The 13,469-nt window shown below is 37.8% G+C and overlaps 1 long non-coding RNA gene across 1 annotated transcript in view; it reads left to right on the forward strand.

Annotated features, from left to right (window-relative positions):
- The first annotated feature begins 1,561 nt into the window (after positions 1 to 1,561).
- The window catches only part of LOC144316742 (uncharacterized), a 110,985-nt gene continuing 99,077 nt past the window's right edge, over positions 1,562 to 13,469 (forward strand). The window contains exon 1 of the long non-coding RNA XR_013382593.1: positions 1,562 to 2,304. This is a non-coding gene — a long non-coding RNA (uncharacterized LOC144316742). The remainder of the gene's footprint in view (positions 2,305 to 13,469) is intronic.

Consider the following 13,469-nt stretch of genomic DNA (forward strand, 5'->3'; position numbering starts at 1 on the left):
AGTCCTTCCTTCTTAAAATAACCTTCTTCACCTGGCGGGCAGCTGTTCTTCACACGTTCTCATCATTGTCTCCTTCTCGCCTCTTGGCCCATTCCTCCTCGTCTCTCTTACCTCTTAACTTTGGAGCCCTCTCGCCTCCTCCTGGCTTAGCCCCCTCAAAGCCCTCTCCAAACTCATATCCACACCTTTATCACCTCATTCCAACCACTTGTCTATCACCAATCCCACATTTGCATATCCACCCAGGACCTCTCACTTGACCTCCACGCCCAAAGGCGCATTATTTTAAAACTAAGGTTAAGCTTCGCTCCTCACTCGCATGAATTGCTCTCGGGGTTCTGGAAGGTGGTCTAGAAATGTGATCCTAGAAGTGTGATCCAACCATTTTCGTAAACTGCGCTAAACACTCTATGTAATGGCAACTTGTTATGATGCAGAGTCTTTCATGCCTCTCTTGCCGTGAGGAATTGAAACAACTATGGACTTTTTGCAGATATGAGAAGTGAGATTTCAAACAAGGAATGAGTTTCTAGTCATAATGCAAAGTGGGTTTTTTTTTTTGTGTGTGTGTGTGTATAGGGTACATATCTGTTGGAGTTCTATAAACAATGAATATATCCTTTGTGTTTCAGGTGTAGAAAAAAAAGGGGGAAGAATAAGGGGAAATGCAGGCATCTTGCATTCGCAAGAAATAAACTGAAAAGATAGTTTCAGCGACATGTCACAAAGGGATTTTTCTGTTAGTTTACGGCAAAAGGTAAATGATAGAAATGTTTCGAAAAATTCAGTAATTTGCTACAAACTGGACATTTATATCAGTGCTAGATGAATGAAGAGGCCCTTGTATTTCTGGCATGCAACCATCCTTCCATGACAGCTAAATACCTGGGAACATGCAACATTTGAGATACTTCAAAAGACATATTTTTACGTACAAATGATCAGTAAATAATGGGAACATACAGTATGGTCAACATATTCCTTGAAGTAGTTATGAATTCATTTAATCAATCATTAAAGAATTATTAATTTAGTGCCCACTATGTTCAGAGCACCATGCATATGAAGGAGTGTCCGTACATGTCTCTCAAGGAGTCTTATCAAGGAGTTTATAAATCTGTTCAGATAATAACATATAGACACGTAAACCTCTCACTAGACCTCTTCGTAAGAGTAACGTTATCATTAAGCCCTGTGTGGCAATCCCTCACGCACTGCTGTGATGCCCAGGGAAGACGCGGAGACCTGGAAGCCCAACTACTTCCTTAAAATAATTCAACTTTTTTATTTTTTAAGATGTATTTATTTACGAGAGACAGAGAGAGAGGACATGTGAGTAGGGAGAGGGGCAGACGGAGAGAATCCTCAAGCAGACTCCCCACTGAGTGGGAAGCCTGACCTAAGGCTTTATCTTATGACCCATGAGACCATGACCGGGGCCGAAACCAAGAGTCGGACCCTTAACCAACTGACTAACTCAGGCACCCCCCAAATCATCCAACTTTTCAATGATCATCCAAAAGGCTTCCCTGTGGGAGTAGATAACAATGCTCCAGGCAGATGCGGCAGATCGGCATGTCCCTGCTAGGGGAAGCTGTAGTGCTGCGGGCAAGAACGTCACGGTTCACGAGGCCATCTGAGGGCATCTGCAGAATATCCCAGCTCTGGAGAAATGGTCGCTTCATATCCGAGGCATATGGGCTTTGTGTTCACCCAGAAGGACCTCACTGAGATCAGGGACATGCTGCTGGACAACAAGGTGCGAGCGCAGCTGTCCATGCTGGTGGCATAGCCCACATGAAGTCGCTGCACCAGCTTGGAGCAGCACATGGATCCAAAGAAGTCCTCTTCTTCCAGGCTTTGAAACCGCCCTTCCTCAACCCCCAGGAGAGCCCCTGAAATACTGGGTGATGTGCAACTGAGGAAGGTTGGAGACGAAGTGGAAGCTGGTAAAGCCATCCTGCTGAATACCTTCCCCTCTCCCTTGAGCTGACCACCCAGCAGGTGTTTGACCAGGGCAGCACCTATGACCCTGAAGGGCTTGGCCGCATTCTCCCTTCCTGGGAGAGCTTTGCCGTGGTGCTAGCGTCTATTTGCAGATTGGTCATCCCACTTTGCATCAGCACCCTGTTCTATGAGCAGGGGCTACAAGTGGGTTTCGCCTGTGTGGGAACTGATCACACGTGCTACTTGCTGAAAAGGTCAAGGCCCCCGTGTCTGATCCACCTACTCCTGCGGCCACGGCCACGGCCACTGCAGCTGCTCCAGGCAAGGTTGGGACAGAACAAGAGCCCGAGGAGTCAGGTGAGGATGCAGGAGTCGGTCTCTGATCACCAGAAAAACAACCAACTCAGCCAACTTTATTTACGAGGCAAGGAAATAAAGGCTTACTTCTCTTTAAAAACTAAAGTATAGGTGTATGAGCACAAGGCAATGCATGAGGATAATTAGATAACAAGTTTAGGAACCGACATAGCAATCAAGCAAAGATGCTCTAGGGTAAAGTGGGCAACTGCTTAAAGTACAGAGTTGAAGAAGAAAGAGTAGTGGAGGGTTTTATTAACCGTTCAGGAAGGACAAGAGCCCACAGAACCTGGCAGAGTGATTAAAGGGATTTTTTTTTTTTTTTTTTCAGGGCGCCTGGGTGGCCCAGTCAGATAAGCATCGAACTCTTGATTTCAGCTCAGGTCATGATCTAAGTGTTGTGAGATCGAGCCCCGTGTTGGGCTCTGAGCTGGGCCTGGAGCCAGTTTACGATACTCTCTTTTTCCTTCTCCCTCTGCTCTTCCCCCACCCTTTTAATTTTTTTTAAAGGACTTTTTTTTTTTTTTTCTTGAAGAAGTAAACCTTCCTTAATAGTTGTGTAAGAAGATGCAATTTATTTTTCATTAAAATAGAAATATTTTCAAAAGTTAGATAACCAGAAAATTTATTTACCTAAAACAAGAAGCAGTTCACTTTAAATACCAAAAATTGTTGAAAAATATATCTGTTTAAAGAATAAGTAAAAGTGGCAGTTGAAAGCCACATGCTATGAAGAGGTTTTATATTTTTTTTCTTTACTATTTATAAGGGAGAAAAAGATAGACGAATGTTCCCAAGATGATAAGAATATTTTCCCATTGGGAAAAGAGAGAGAGGGAGCTTTGTTAAATTGTTTCTTCTACAGAAAATGGAAAGAACAGAAGTTGAGTTGCTATTGAATTTTTTTCTCTAAAATGTGACTGTTACTCATCCCTCCGTCCTGGCCGTGGGTAAAGAATTAAAGATCAGATACAATCTCATAGTCTCTGTTAATCAAAGTCCAGAAACTATTCAAATAAAAATTCAAGTAAACAACGAAATCGTATTTGTGTTTTGTAGAAGATTGTTCTGTCAAAGGGTCTCAGGCCAAGAGTAGAGGCAAGGATAGCAGTAAAACTTTGACCTAATTCATGGAGAAAATAAGAGGAATTTAAGACAGACAATTGCTTGAATAAAAACATTTAACATTATTAAAATCTTATTCTATTCAAAGAGAGTCTAAGTGAATTATAAATAATTTAGTCAAGTTCGACTACATTTAACAAAGCTGAGATTTGAACCCCTGCAGTCTGGCTCCAGAGCCTTTACTGCGAATCATTGAACTGAACTGTTTCTAAACATGGAGTGAATTGAAAGGGCTTTTAAAAAAATAAGAATTCCTATTAAAAATAAAAGTAGACAAAGTTTCATGATTAGAAATTTGAACTAAAAAAGCCTAGTGACTTTGGTACAATTATTGCCTTATGAGACATTTGTTTGAATTGCGGTATCTACTGTTTAAAATTCCTGCAGCCTTCTCCCAACTATTTAATTTTTAAATTTCTCTGTCAGTCATATCATCAATAATACCTGGAATAATAATACCTATTTTGGTAGAGATGAGAGAGAGAGTATGTGTGAAGTATTAGCTCATGGTACACATGTATATGGCATGTGATGCCGCTGCTGATTGTTGATTCTAAGCCTGGAGAGCAAACTGAATCATGGCATTATTGTAGAATATATAAGACTAAGAAGGACAATGTGTGGGAGAAAAAGTCGTTGAGACTTTCACAGATATAATAAATTATTATTTCGTTTAATTGTGAAGAAATCCTTCTGTGTGAAAGAGGGGAAAAAACAAGAAAACACATAAAACAAAAAGAAATGAATGAAAGAAGAATTCAATCATTTTAAAGCACACTCCAATTTCTCATTTAACCTTAAAAATCTGGGGCCTGGGAAGGAGGAGAGGTGTTGTAAGATAGCGTTTGTTGATACTGGGACAGCTGTAAAGAATAAATCTTATAAAGTAAAAACTAGAAATAGCATTCTTTGTGAAATAGATAATATCTGATTCCTATTTAGTCTTAGGATTGAGTGAATTCTGTTGAGGCCAGTGTATCTGTCACCCCTAGAAATTACTTGTTAAATTGAATGACATGTCAGACCATGTAACCAGTTTTCATACATTTGCATTTACTGTACCAATAGATGTTAAAATGCTGAATGGATGACTAATAAAAAGGTGAGAGAGAAAAGAAGTCATCAGTGGACATACTAATAATTGACGATTTGGTTTATGAGAGAGGATAATAGGGAGAATAAGGGATACCACTCCTGGTACAATTCCCTTAAAAAACAGAAATAATAGTTTTTAAAAAATGAGGAAGAAGGCCATGCTGTGAGAGAGGAAAGCAGAAAAGGACTGTCATTTTATCAAGGCCGGTAAGATAAGTGGGAATCCTAGTTGGAAAAGGAATATTGCAGAGTGGAACGCTGAGGGATTATATGTAGACTTTCCTTAAAGAATCTTATATTTCAGATTTGGCTTTGAAAACATGGAAATATCTTACATAATTAGGAAACAACCTCAAAGCAAAACAAGGCAAAGGAAACCACTTCTAAAAAAAATCGTAGCTAAATAAGGCAAGTAAACTTCGCTCTATGACATCAGTGGCTTAAATAGAGAACCTTTATTTAGAAATTTTTAATGAATTGTACACTCCTTGTGAGATTCATATCCCAAGGTCAAACTGCAAAAAACAAACAAAACCCCCCCAAAACCAACCAAAAAAAAAAAACAACAAAAAAACACTTAAACCGATTTTTGTAATCATGTTGTTATTAATATTGGAACATTGACTTGTTGATTCTGAAAGCATGTGCTTGCACGTCTACACGTATACACATGGATAAGAAATCATCTTAATGTTATTAATATGTTAGCTTCTTACTACTGTTGCAACAAATGACCGAAAATTTAGAGGCTTAAAACCACAAAAATTTATCATCTTGCAGTTCTGGAGGTCAGAAGTCTAAAACAGTTTCATCAGGCTGCTTCCCTCTGGAGGCCTTCGGGGAGGATCTGGCTGTTGGCCTTTGTTAGTCCTGGAGGTCACCTACCTTCCCTGTTCACGGGTGCTGCTTCCGTATTCTAAGCCCACAGCGTGAGAGCCCCGAGGCCCCTTTCTCTCTCTCTCCGTCCCTCTGCTGCCAGCATCACGTTGTCTTCTGTGTGCGGGAGACTCTTTTGCCTCGTTCTTACAAGGATCCTTGTGATGGCAGTGGGCCCACCTGGCTAATCTAGAATAATCTTCCCATCTCAAGATCCTTAATCTCATCTGAAAAGTTCCTTTTTGCCGTATATGGTAATCTGTTCACAGGTTCCAGGGACTGGGAAAAACGTTATCAAGGGGGCATTTTTCAGTCTACCACAGCAGAGGACTAAGAGTTTTAATATATATGTAAATGCATGTAAATAAATAAATAAACAAAAATTAGGTTTATTGAGCTTGCTACATGAAGGGAAATGGTCTTCAGAGGATCTATGCAATTTCTTTTTCTTTCTTTTCTTTTCTTTTCTTTCTTTTTTCTTTTCTTTTTTCTTCTTTCTTCTTTCTCTTTTTCTTTCTTCTTTCTCTTTCTCTTCTTTCTCTCTTTCTTCTCTCTCTCTTTATTTCTTCTTTCCTTTTTCTTTCTTCTCTTTCTTCTTTCTTTCTTTCTTCTTTCTTTTCTTTCTCTTTCTTTCTTTCTTTCTTTCTTCTTTCTTTCTTCTTTCTTTCTTTCTTTCTTTCTTTCTTTCTTTCTTTCTTCTTTCTTTCTTTCTTTCTTTTTTCTTTCTCTCTTTCTTCTTTCTCTTTCTTTCTTTCTTTCTTTCTTTCTTTTTTCTTTCTTTCTTCTTTCTTCTTTTTCTTTCTTTCTTTCTTTCTTTCTTCTTTCTTCTTTCTTCTCTCTCTTTCTTCTTTCTCTTTCTTTCTTTCTTTCTTTCTTTCTTTCTTTCTTCTTTCTTTCTTTCTTTCTTTCTTTCTTTCTTTCTTTCTTCTTTCTTTCTTTCTTTTTTCTTTCTCTCTTTCTTCTTTCTCTTTCTTTCTTTCTTTCTTTCTTTCTTTCTTTCTTTCTTTCTTTTTCTTTCTTTCTTCTTTCTTCTTTTTCTTTCTTTCTTTCTTTCTTTCTTTCTTTCTTTCTTTCTTTCTTTCTTTCTTTCTTCTTCTTTCTTCTTTCTTCTCTCTCTTTCTTCTTTCTCTTTCTTTCTTTCTTTCTTTCTTTCTTTCTTTCTTTCTTTCTTTCTTCTTTCTTTCTTTCTTTCTTTCTTTCTTTCTTTCTTTCTTCCTTCCTTCCTTCCTTCCTTCCTTCCTTCCTTCCTTCCTTCCTTCCTTTCTTTCTTTCTTTCTTCTCTTTCTTTTCTTTCTTCTTCTTCTTTCCTTTCTTTTGCCTATGGCATATCTTAAAACAAGAGAAGTTACGTAAGATATATATAGTGTTTGGGAGCCTTAAGGAATCGTTGATAATTTGTAAACTAAGCAGGTGCTGGTGCATCCATATTATATTAAGTTACTGTTAGATCAATTTATCAGTAGCCTTAGTCTTAGGGCTAAGACTGAGCCAAAAATACATCTATTTGAGTTAAGATATTCTGTGCTATGCATCATGGTTGGGTTTCTTAAATATATCTCCTTTATTAGTCATAGCATAGTCCACTTTGCATATGTGGCTTCTGCTTTAATTATCAGCACCCTGCCTCCAGGTATTCTTCAGCCTGAGAAAACAAATAAATTATTATCTTCTTAGGACGTGATCAGTTCAAATTTATACTACTGTTTGATGGGTCTTGATTATTTGTTGAGTTTTTAAATGTAAGCCAAAAGATAGTGAAGCAATATCTTTAAAATACTGAAAGAAAGAAACTGTTAACCTAGAATTCTGAACACAAGGAAAATATCTTTCAAAAATGAAGAGGAAATAAAGACATTTAAAGACATAAAAGTAAAACCAATTAAATAACACCAGACTAGCTCTACCAGAAATCTAAAAAGGAATCTCTTAGAAAAAAGAGAAATGACAAGTGGAAATTTGAATTTATGCAAAGAAATGGTATATAAGGTATAAAAGTAAGTAAATTAAAACAGCTTTTCCTTATTTTATAAATGTCTTTGAAAGATAAATTGGGATTAAAAAATAGATTAGGACTGCTGATATCTGATCATTCAAGGATCTTAGAAGTTGTTACTCCATCCTAACAACAAGTTGAAAAAACTGAAAAATCAATAAGATTTTTAGTTCTATCAGAGATCTAAACTTCTGGTTCCAAAGTTGGAGAGACAGACAGGCAGACAGGTAATAATTTATTAGAACAGAAACCAAACTTTGTGGGAACACTACAAGGATGGGAAAAACCTGAAGTATAATCAACAACTTTCTGGAGTTTCAGTGTGGTCCACTCTGGGGCATAAAATCTCCAGGGGGATTCCAGTTTGGACAGGTTCTTGCACTTTTGCGAGTTTAATCTCCACTTTAGATCCCATGGATATTAACAGAATAAAAAAATGATAATATTATCAACTCTATGCCCACAGATTAGATAGCCTAGAGGTATGTAATGGACCAATTCCTCAAAAGACACAATCTGCTAAAATTCAAGAAACAATCTGAATAGATCTATATCCATCAGAGAAATTGAATCAATGCTAATAATTGTCCAAAACAGGAAACTACAGGCTTAGATGGTGACTTCTACCAAATATTTAAAATTTTTTTACCAATCCTCTACGATCTCTTCCCAGAAGACAGAAGTAGGATTACTTCTTAACTCAGTCTACGAGGCTCTCATTACCCTAATACTAAAGCCACACAAAAATGTTAAAAGAAGTGAAATATTTAGATCCATATGTCTCATGAACATATATGCAAACATCCTCACCAAATACTTAGCAAATAGAATGCAACAATATGTAAAAACAAAGATATGCTACAAAAAAGCAGGATTATTCTAGATATGCAAGATTAGTTTGACATTTGAAAATCAGTTATGTAATCTATTATAGCCACAGAAGAAAAAACACATGATCATACCGATAAACACAGAAAAGACCCTGGACGAAATAGGATACCCACCCACGATAAAAACTTTCAGTACATTTGGAATAAAGGACGACTTCCTCAGTTTAGTGATGAACATCAACAAAACATTACACCTAGTATCATACTTCATATTTTGAAACTGAAACTCTCCTACTGACGTTAGGGACAATGCAAAGATGTTTCCTCTTCACTCTGCTTTTCAGCGTTGTACTGGAAGCCCTGGCTAATACAGTAACGTAAGAAAAGGGAAAAAGAAAAGATATACAGACTCTGAAGGAAGAAAGAAAACTGTGTTTGTTGGCAGAGGACACAATCATCTATAAGAAAATCTGAAAGAATCACATAAAAAACCCTACTGGATCTAAAGAGCAGTCATAACAAAGTTTCAGAATATAAGGTTAATATACAAAAGTTAACCGCTGGGGTGCCTGGGTGGCTCAGTGGTTGGGTGTCTGTCTGCCTTTGGCTCAGGGTGTGACCCCAGGGTCCTGGGATCGAGTCCCACATTGGGCTCCCTGCATGGAGCCTGCTTCTCCCTCTGCCTGTGTCTCTGCCTCTCTCTTTGGGTCTCTCATAAATAAATAAATACAATCTTAAAAAAAGAAAGTCAAAAAAAGAAAGAAGAAAGAAAGAAAGAAAGAAAGAAAGAAAGAAAGAAAGAAAGAAAGAAAGTCAACCACTTATCTATATACCATCAGTGAAAGTGGAATTTGAAATTAAAACATACTATCATTTACATTAGCATTCTCGTCAAAATAAAATATTTAGGTACAAATATAGCAAAATATGCACAAGGTCTATGAGGAAAACTACAAAACTGGTAAATAATGGGAAAAGATCAGACATTTGTCCTTCCTTTTTGGTAAAAAGTTACCTTAGGATAACCAGAAGTCAGTAAGATTCTCTCTGGCTGTAAAAATTGTAACTAATAAAGAAGGAATAACAGAATTAAGTGTTACAGTTATACCATTTATATATATATTTTTAAATATTTTGTTTATTTATTCATGAGAGACACAGAGAGAGGCAGAGGCAAAGGTAGAGGGAGAAGCAGGTTCCTTGCAGGGAGCCCGACCTGGGACTCGATCCCGGGATCCTGAGGTCACAACCTGGGCCAAAGGCAGGCGCTCAAACGCTGAGCCACCCAGATGTCACTATTAACTTGTTTTTAATGAACTAATGATATAATTAGAATAATTCTCTCTTTCTTCTTAAGCAAGTTTGAATTGGGTTTCTGTTACCTACTATGTGCTATGCAGTGTGATGGGTGATACACAAATACTTCCTCAGGCATCACAGTGGGTATCCGGCAATATTTATTTTTTAGCAAGTCTCTGTAATAGAAGAGCCCAGTCATCCATACAAAACCTGGCTTAGGCTCAAAAAGACATTTTTGATAAATTGCCATTACTCCATTAAATGCACTATTAAGAACACGGTGGAAATCAGTGAAAGGGAATTCTCATCCTTGGGAGCTGTATCAATGAGAAAATAGAAAACAATATTAGACTGAAACAAAGTCTAACCTTTGACACAGACTTTAATATCCTATACTCTGTTTTGGAAAACAGTCCCTCCCATGTCACGATTATGGAACACCCAGTGCATTTTAAGGGTCTTAGCCCATAAACAAAAGAGAATAAAATACCTAAAGGCAGTACTACGTTCCTCATATATTTCTACTCTTCAATTCTTTCTATCATTCTTTAATGACATAGTTTTCCGGATATTTTTGTATCCCTCTGTATGCATATATTTGAGCACCTCACTCCCTAATTTGGCTCTTAGAATAGAACAAAATGCTCTAAGTATAATCTGATCAGTTACACCTTTGGGGGCTATTACATGGTTTCAAGCATCCTAAAGTAGAGTTTTCTAGTGTTGGTATCTGGTCACAGAAATTCAAGATCTGGGCAGGCATGGGAAATGAGATCACATAATTCTATTAAACCAGAAATACAAGGCTGCTAAATTTGGATTATTTTCTATTAGATTGATTTTTATTTAAATATTTTAAGTTTGTCAAATGCTCGGTAAATATTTTCCCCCAAATTATAATTTAATCTTTGACTTTGTTTGTGATATGTTTTACTTTGTGTTAAAATTACTTATAAATAAGGAATCATGGTGCTCTTTTATTGTATAGCTTCCAAATTTCTAATCCTTATTAAGAAGAGCTTCCCAATCCCTGGATTATACATTTATTCTCCTAAGTCTTCTTTAAGATTTTGTAATTTTACTTTTACATGAAAAAATTCTTATTTTTGTTTATAGTGTGTAAAAAAAGGTCCAAAGGTCCTGCTTCATGAATAGCAACTTGAACCAGCATTGTTTAGTGTTTTTTTTTTTGTTTGTTTGTTTTGGTTTGGTTTTGAATTGAGATAACTTTTTTATATGTTAAATTTGCATGTACCCTGGGCTTGAATTCTGGCCCCTATCTTCGTTTATATATTTTTCTTCTCCTGTGCTATTTCCAGAATATTTTTGTTATGTGAAATTATTGTATATGTTAAGCAATGTCCCCTTCTCAAAATAGTTGCCTTGGTTATTTTCAGATAGTTAAGTTCTCCTACACTTAAACTAATTTTAAAATGTAAAAACCAAGTTAGAATTTTACGTGGTATTATAATAAATTTATAAATTAATTTCGGGAATATCGAGATTTTTATGATATTCAATCTTTTTTATTTAAGGAAAAGAAATAGTCTTCCATTTACTCTTATTACTTCCATTTACTACATTTGAGATCTCATTTTATATCCTTCACTAAAATTCCATCATTCTCTTCCCATGCATTCTATAGTTTCCTTGTTCATTCTTTTTTTTTTTTTTTTTTTTTTATTTATGATAGTCACAGAGAGAGAGAGAGGCAGAGACACAGGCAGAGGGAGAAGCAGGCTCCATGCACCGGGAGCCCGATGTGGGATTCGATCCTGGGTCTCCAGGATCGCGCCCTGGGCCAAAGGCAGGCGCCAAACCGCTGCGCCACCCAGGGATCCCTCCTTGTTCATTCTTGAGAGTTTTAGAACTTTTATTGCTATTGTGAATTAAATATTTCCTTTTCTGTTTTTAAAATTTGTTTTACTGGTATATATTTTTATGAACCTACATTTCAAAGTTTTCTCATTAATAATAAACATATTATATAACACAATTATGTGTATATTACATGGCTTAAGACAACACAAATTTATTATCTTAGAGTTCTGGAGATCAGAAGTCTGAAACCTGTTTTCCTAGTCTAAAAATCAATATGTTGGCAGGACTGTGTTCTTTCTGGAGGATCTAGGAAGAAAACCCATTCTCTTGCCTCTTCCAGTACCTAGAAGCTATCTACACTTGTTGGCCTGTGGCATCCCACCACTCTGACTTCTTCTGTTGTCCCATCTTGTCTGACTCTGACTTTCCTGCCTCGTTCTTAGGAGGATATTTGTCACTGCAGGGAGCTCACCAGCTAATCCAGGATAGATTCCTCATTTCAATGTCCATTACGTTAATCACATCTGGAAAGTCCCTCCTGAGTGTAAGGTAGCATAGTCATAGATTCCGGGGGTTAGGAGGAGGACATCTATGGGAGGCCATTTTACCAGCCTACCACGTGCCTGTGTGCATGACTTTCAGGACTCACCTTTTGGAACTCAGTCACTGCTGCTACCTCAGGCTCCAGGTACACCTGACAGGTACACCTGAGTGCTGGGAACCTCACCCTGGATCACATTTAGCATCCGACCAGTGCTTCTGTTGCAGGACTGGATGGGCATAGAGGATACTGCTCACAGAGAGGTCAGATGCCTGCATCTTGTTCTATCCCTCAAGTTCTCTCTTTGACCCTCATGGTGCCTGATTACTTGAGTCTCTCCGGCTTGTGCTCATCTGGCTGTGACACAATTCTTTCTCGTAGGGCCTGCCAGCATGCCTGCCCCCTCGGCTAGGCTCCCAGTGGCTTGGAACAAGCCCTTCTTCCTTTTCCCTTCCTTCATACTGCCTGGCTTTGAGCATCCCACACCCTTCATTTCCAGGATGGATTCCTGGCCATGTTCCTCCAGACTGTCTTGTTCTCAAGTGTAAATGAGGAAGCCCTGATCATTGCCACAGGTTTGCTTTGTCTCCCTGAACTGAAATGTGCTCCAAAGTCATCCTTCCTTTGTTTTTTTTTTTTTTTTTTTCCAGCCTGTATGTACCTCTGCCCAGCTCTGAATGGGATCCTCTACTGCTTTTTGAGTCCACAGGTCCTAAGATCTGAGGCTCAGGGAGGGCACTGTGGCATTCAAACCATAGCTGGACCACCAAAGGTGGGCGCTCTGAGAGCAGGTGTGCAAGGGTCCCAAACATGAAGTTGAGGTGGTTGACTGGCAAGATCCTCTGGATCTATGGGTGGTGTAGTCCTTTCCTTGGCATCTTCCTGCTACAGATCTTCTTAGATAACCTTTGAGCTTGTAACCTTTGGTGAATGGGGCCTATTCAAGGTCTTGAACGGGGTCTATTCAAGTCCTTCTTTCCAGTTCTCTCAATTCCCACTCCTCCTCCACAGAAAGCTGGTTCTCATCTTGCTACTCTCCTGCTACAATGACCCTCAAGGCCCCATTTGAGTGAATGGAATTACCCCTTAAGTTAGAGCCTCCAACGTTTAGTAACATAAAGTTGTCTTTCCCAAGCAGGGCCTGCTTGGTTGCTTAGAAGCATGATGCTCTGTTTTTTAAGCAGCAAGTAAACAAGTAGAATTTGGATATAAAAACAGATTGACTATTTTTTATCCTTCTATATAGATCCTACTTTCTCACCCTTGTGCAAACAAGAATGATGGCCTATTCTTTACCACTTCCACACATTCTTAAATCTGTTTTTCATTTTACTTTTTAAAAATTTGCTCAAGCATTACTGAACCATCAGCTGAATATAGAGAAAATATTCACCCATGATATCACTGCCATCCCTGACAAATTAAACTATTTTTATTTGTTCCATATTCCCCTCCAGTTTTTGTCCCCATGAACATATAATTCAAATAGTCATAATCATAGTGTAGCTCTCATTTTTGTGTTTTGCATTTTTCTACTTGGTATTAATTATAAACATTTTTTCCATGTTGCTGCAGAGTCATGATA

Source organism: Canis aureus, chromosome 7, assembly GCF_053574225.1.
Source record: "Canis aureus isolate CA01 chromosome 7, VMU_Caureus_v.1.0, whole genome shotgun sequence".
Taxonomy (NCBI): domain Eukaryota; kingdom Metazoa; phylum Chordata; class Mammalia; order Carnivora; family Canidae; genus Canis; species Canis aureus.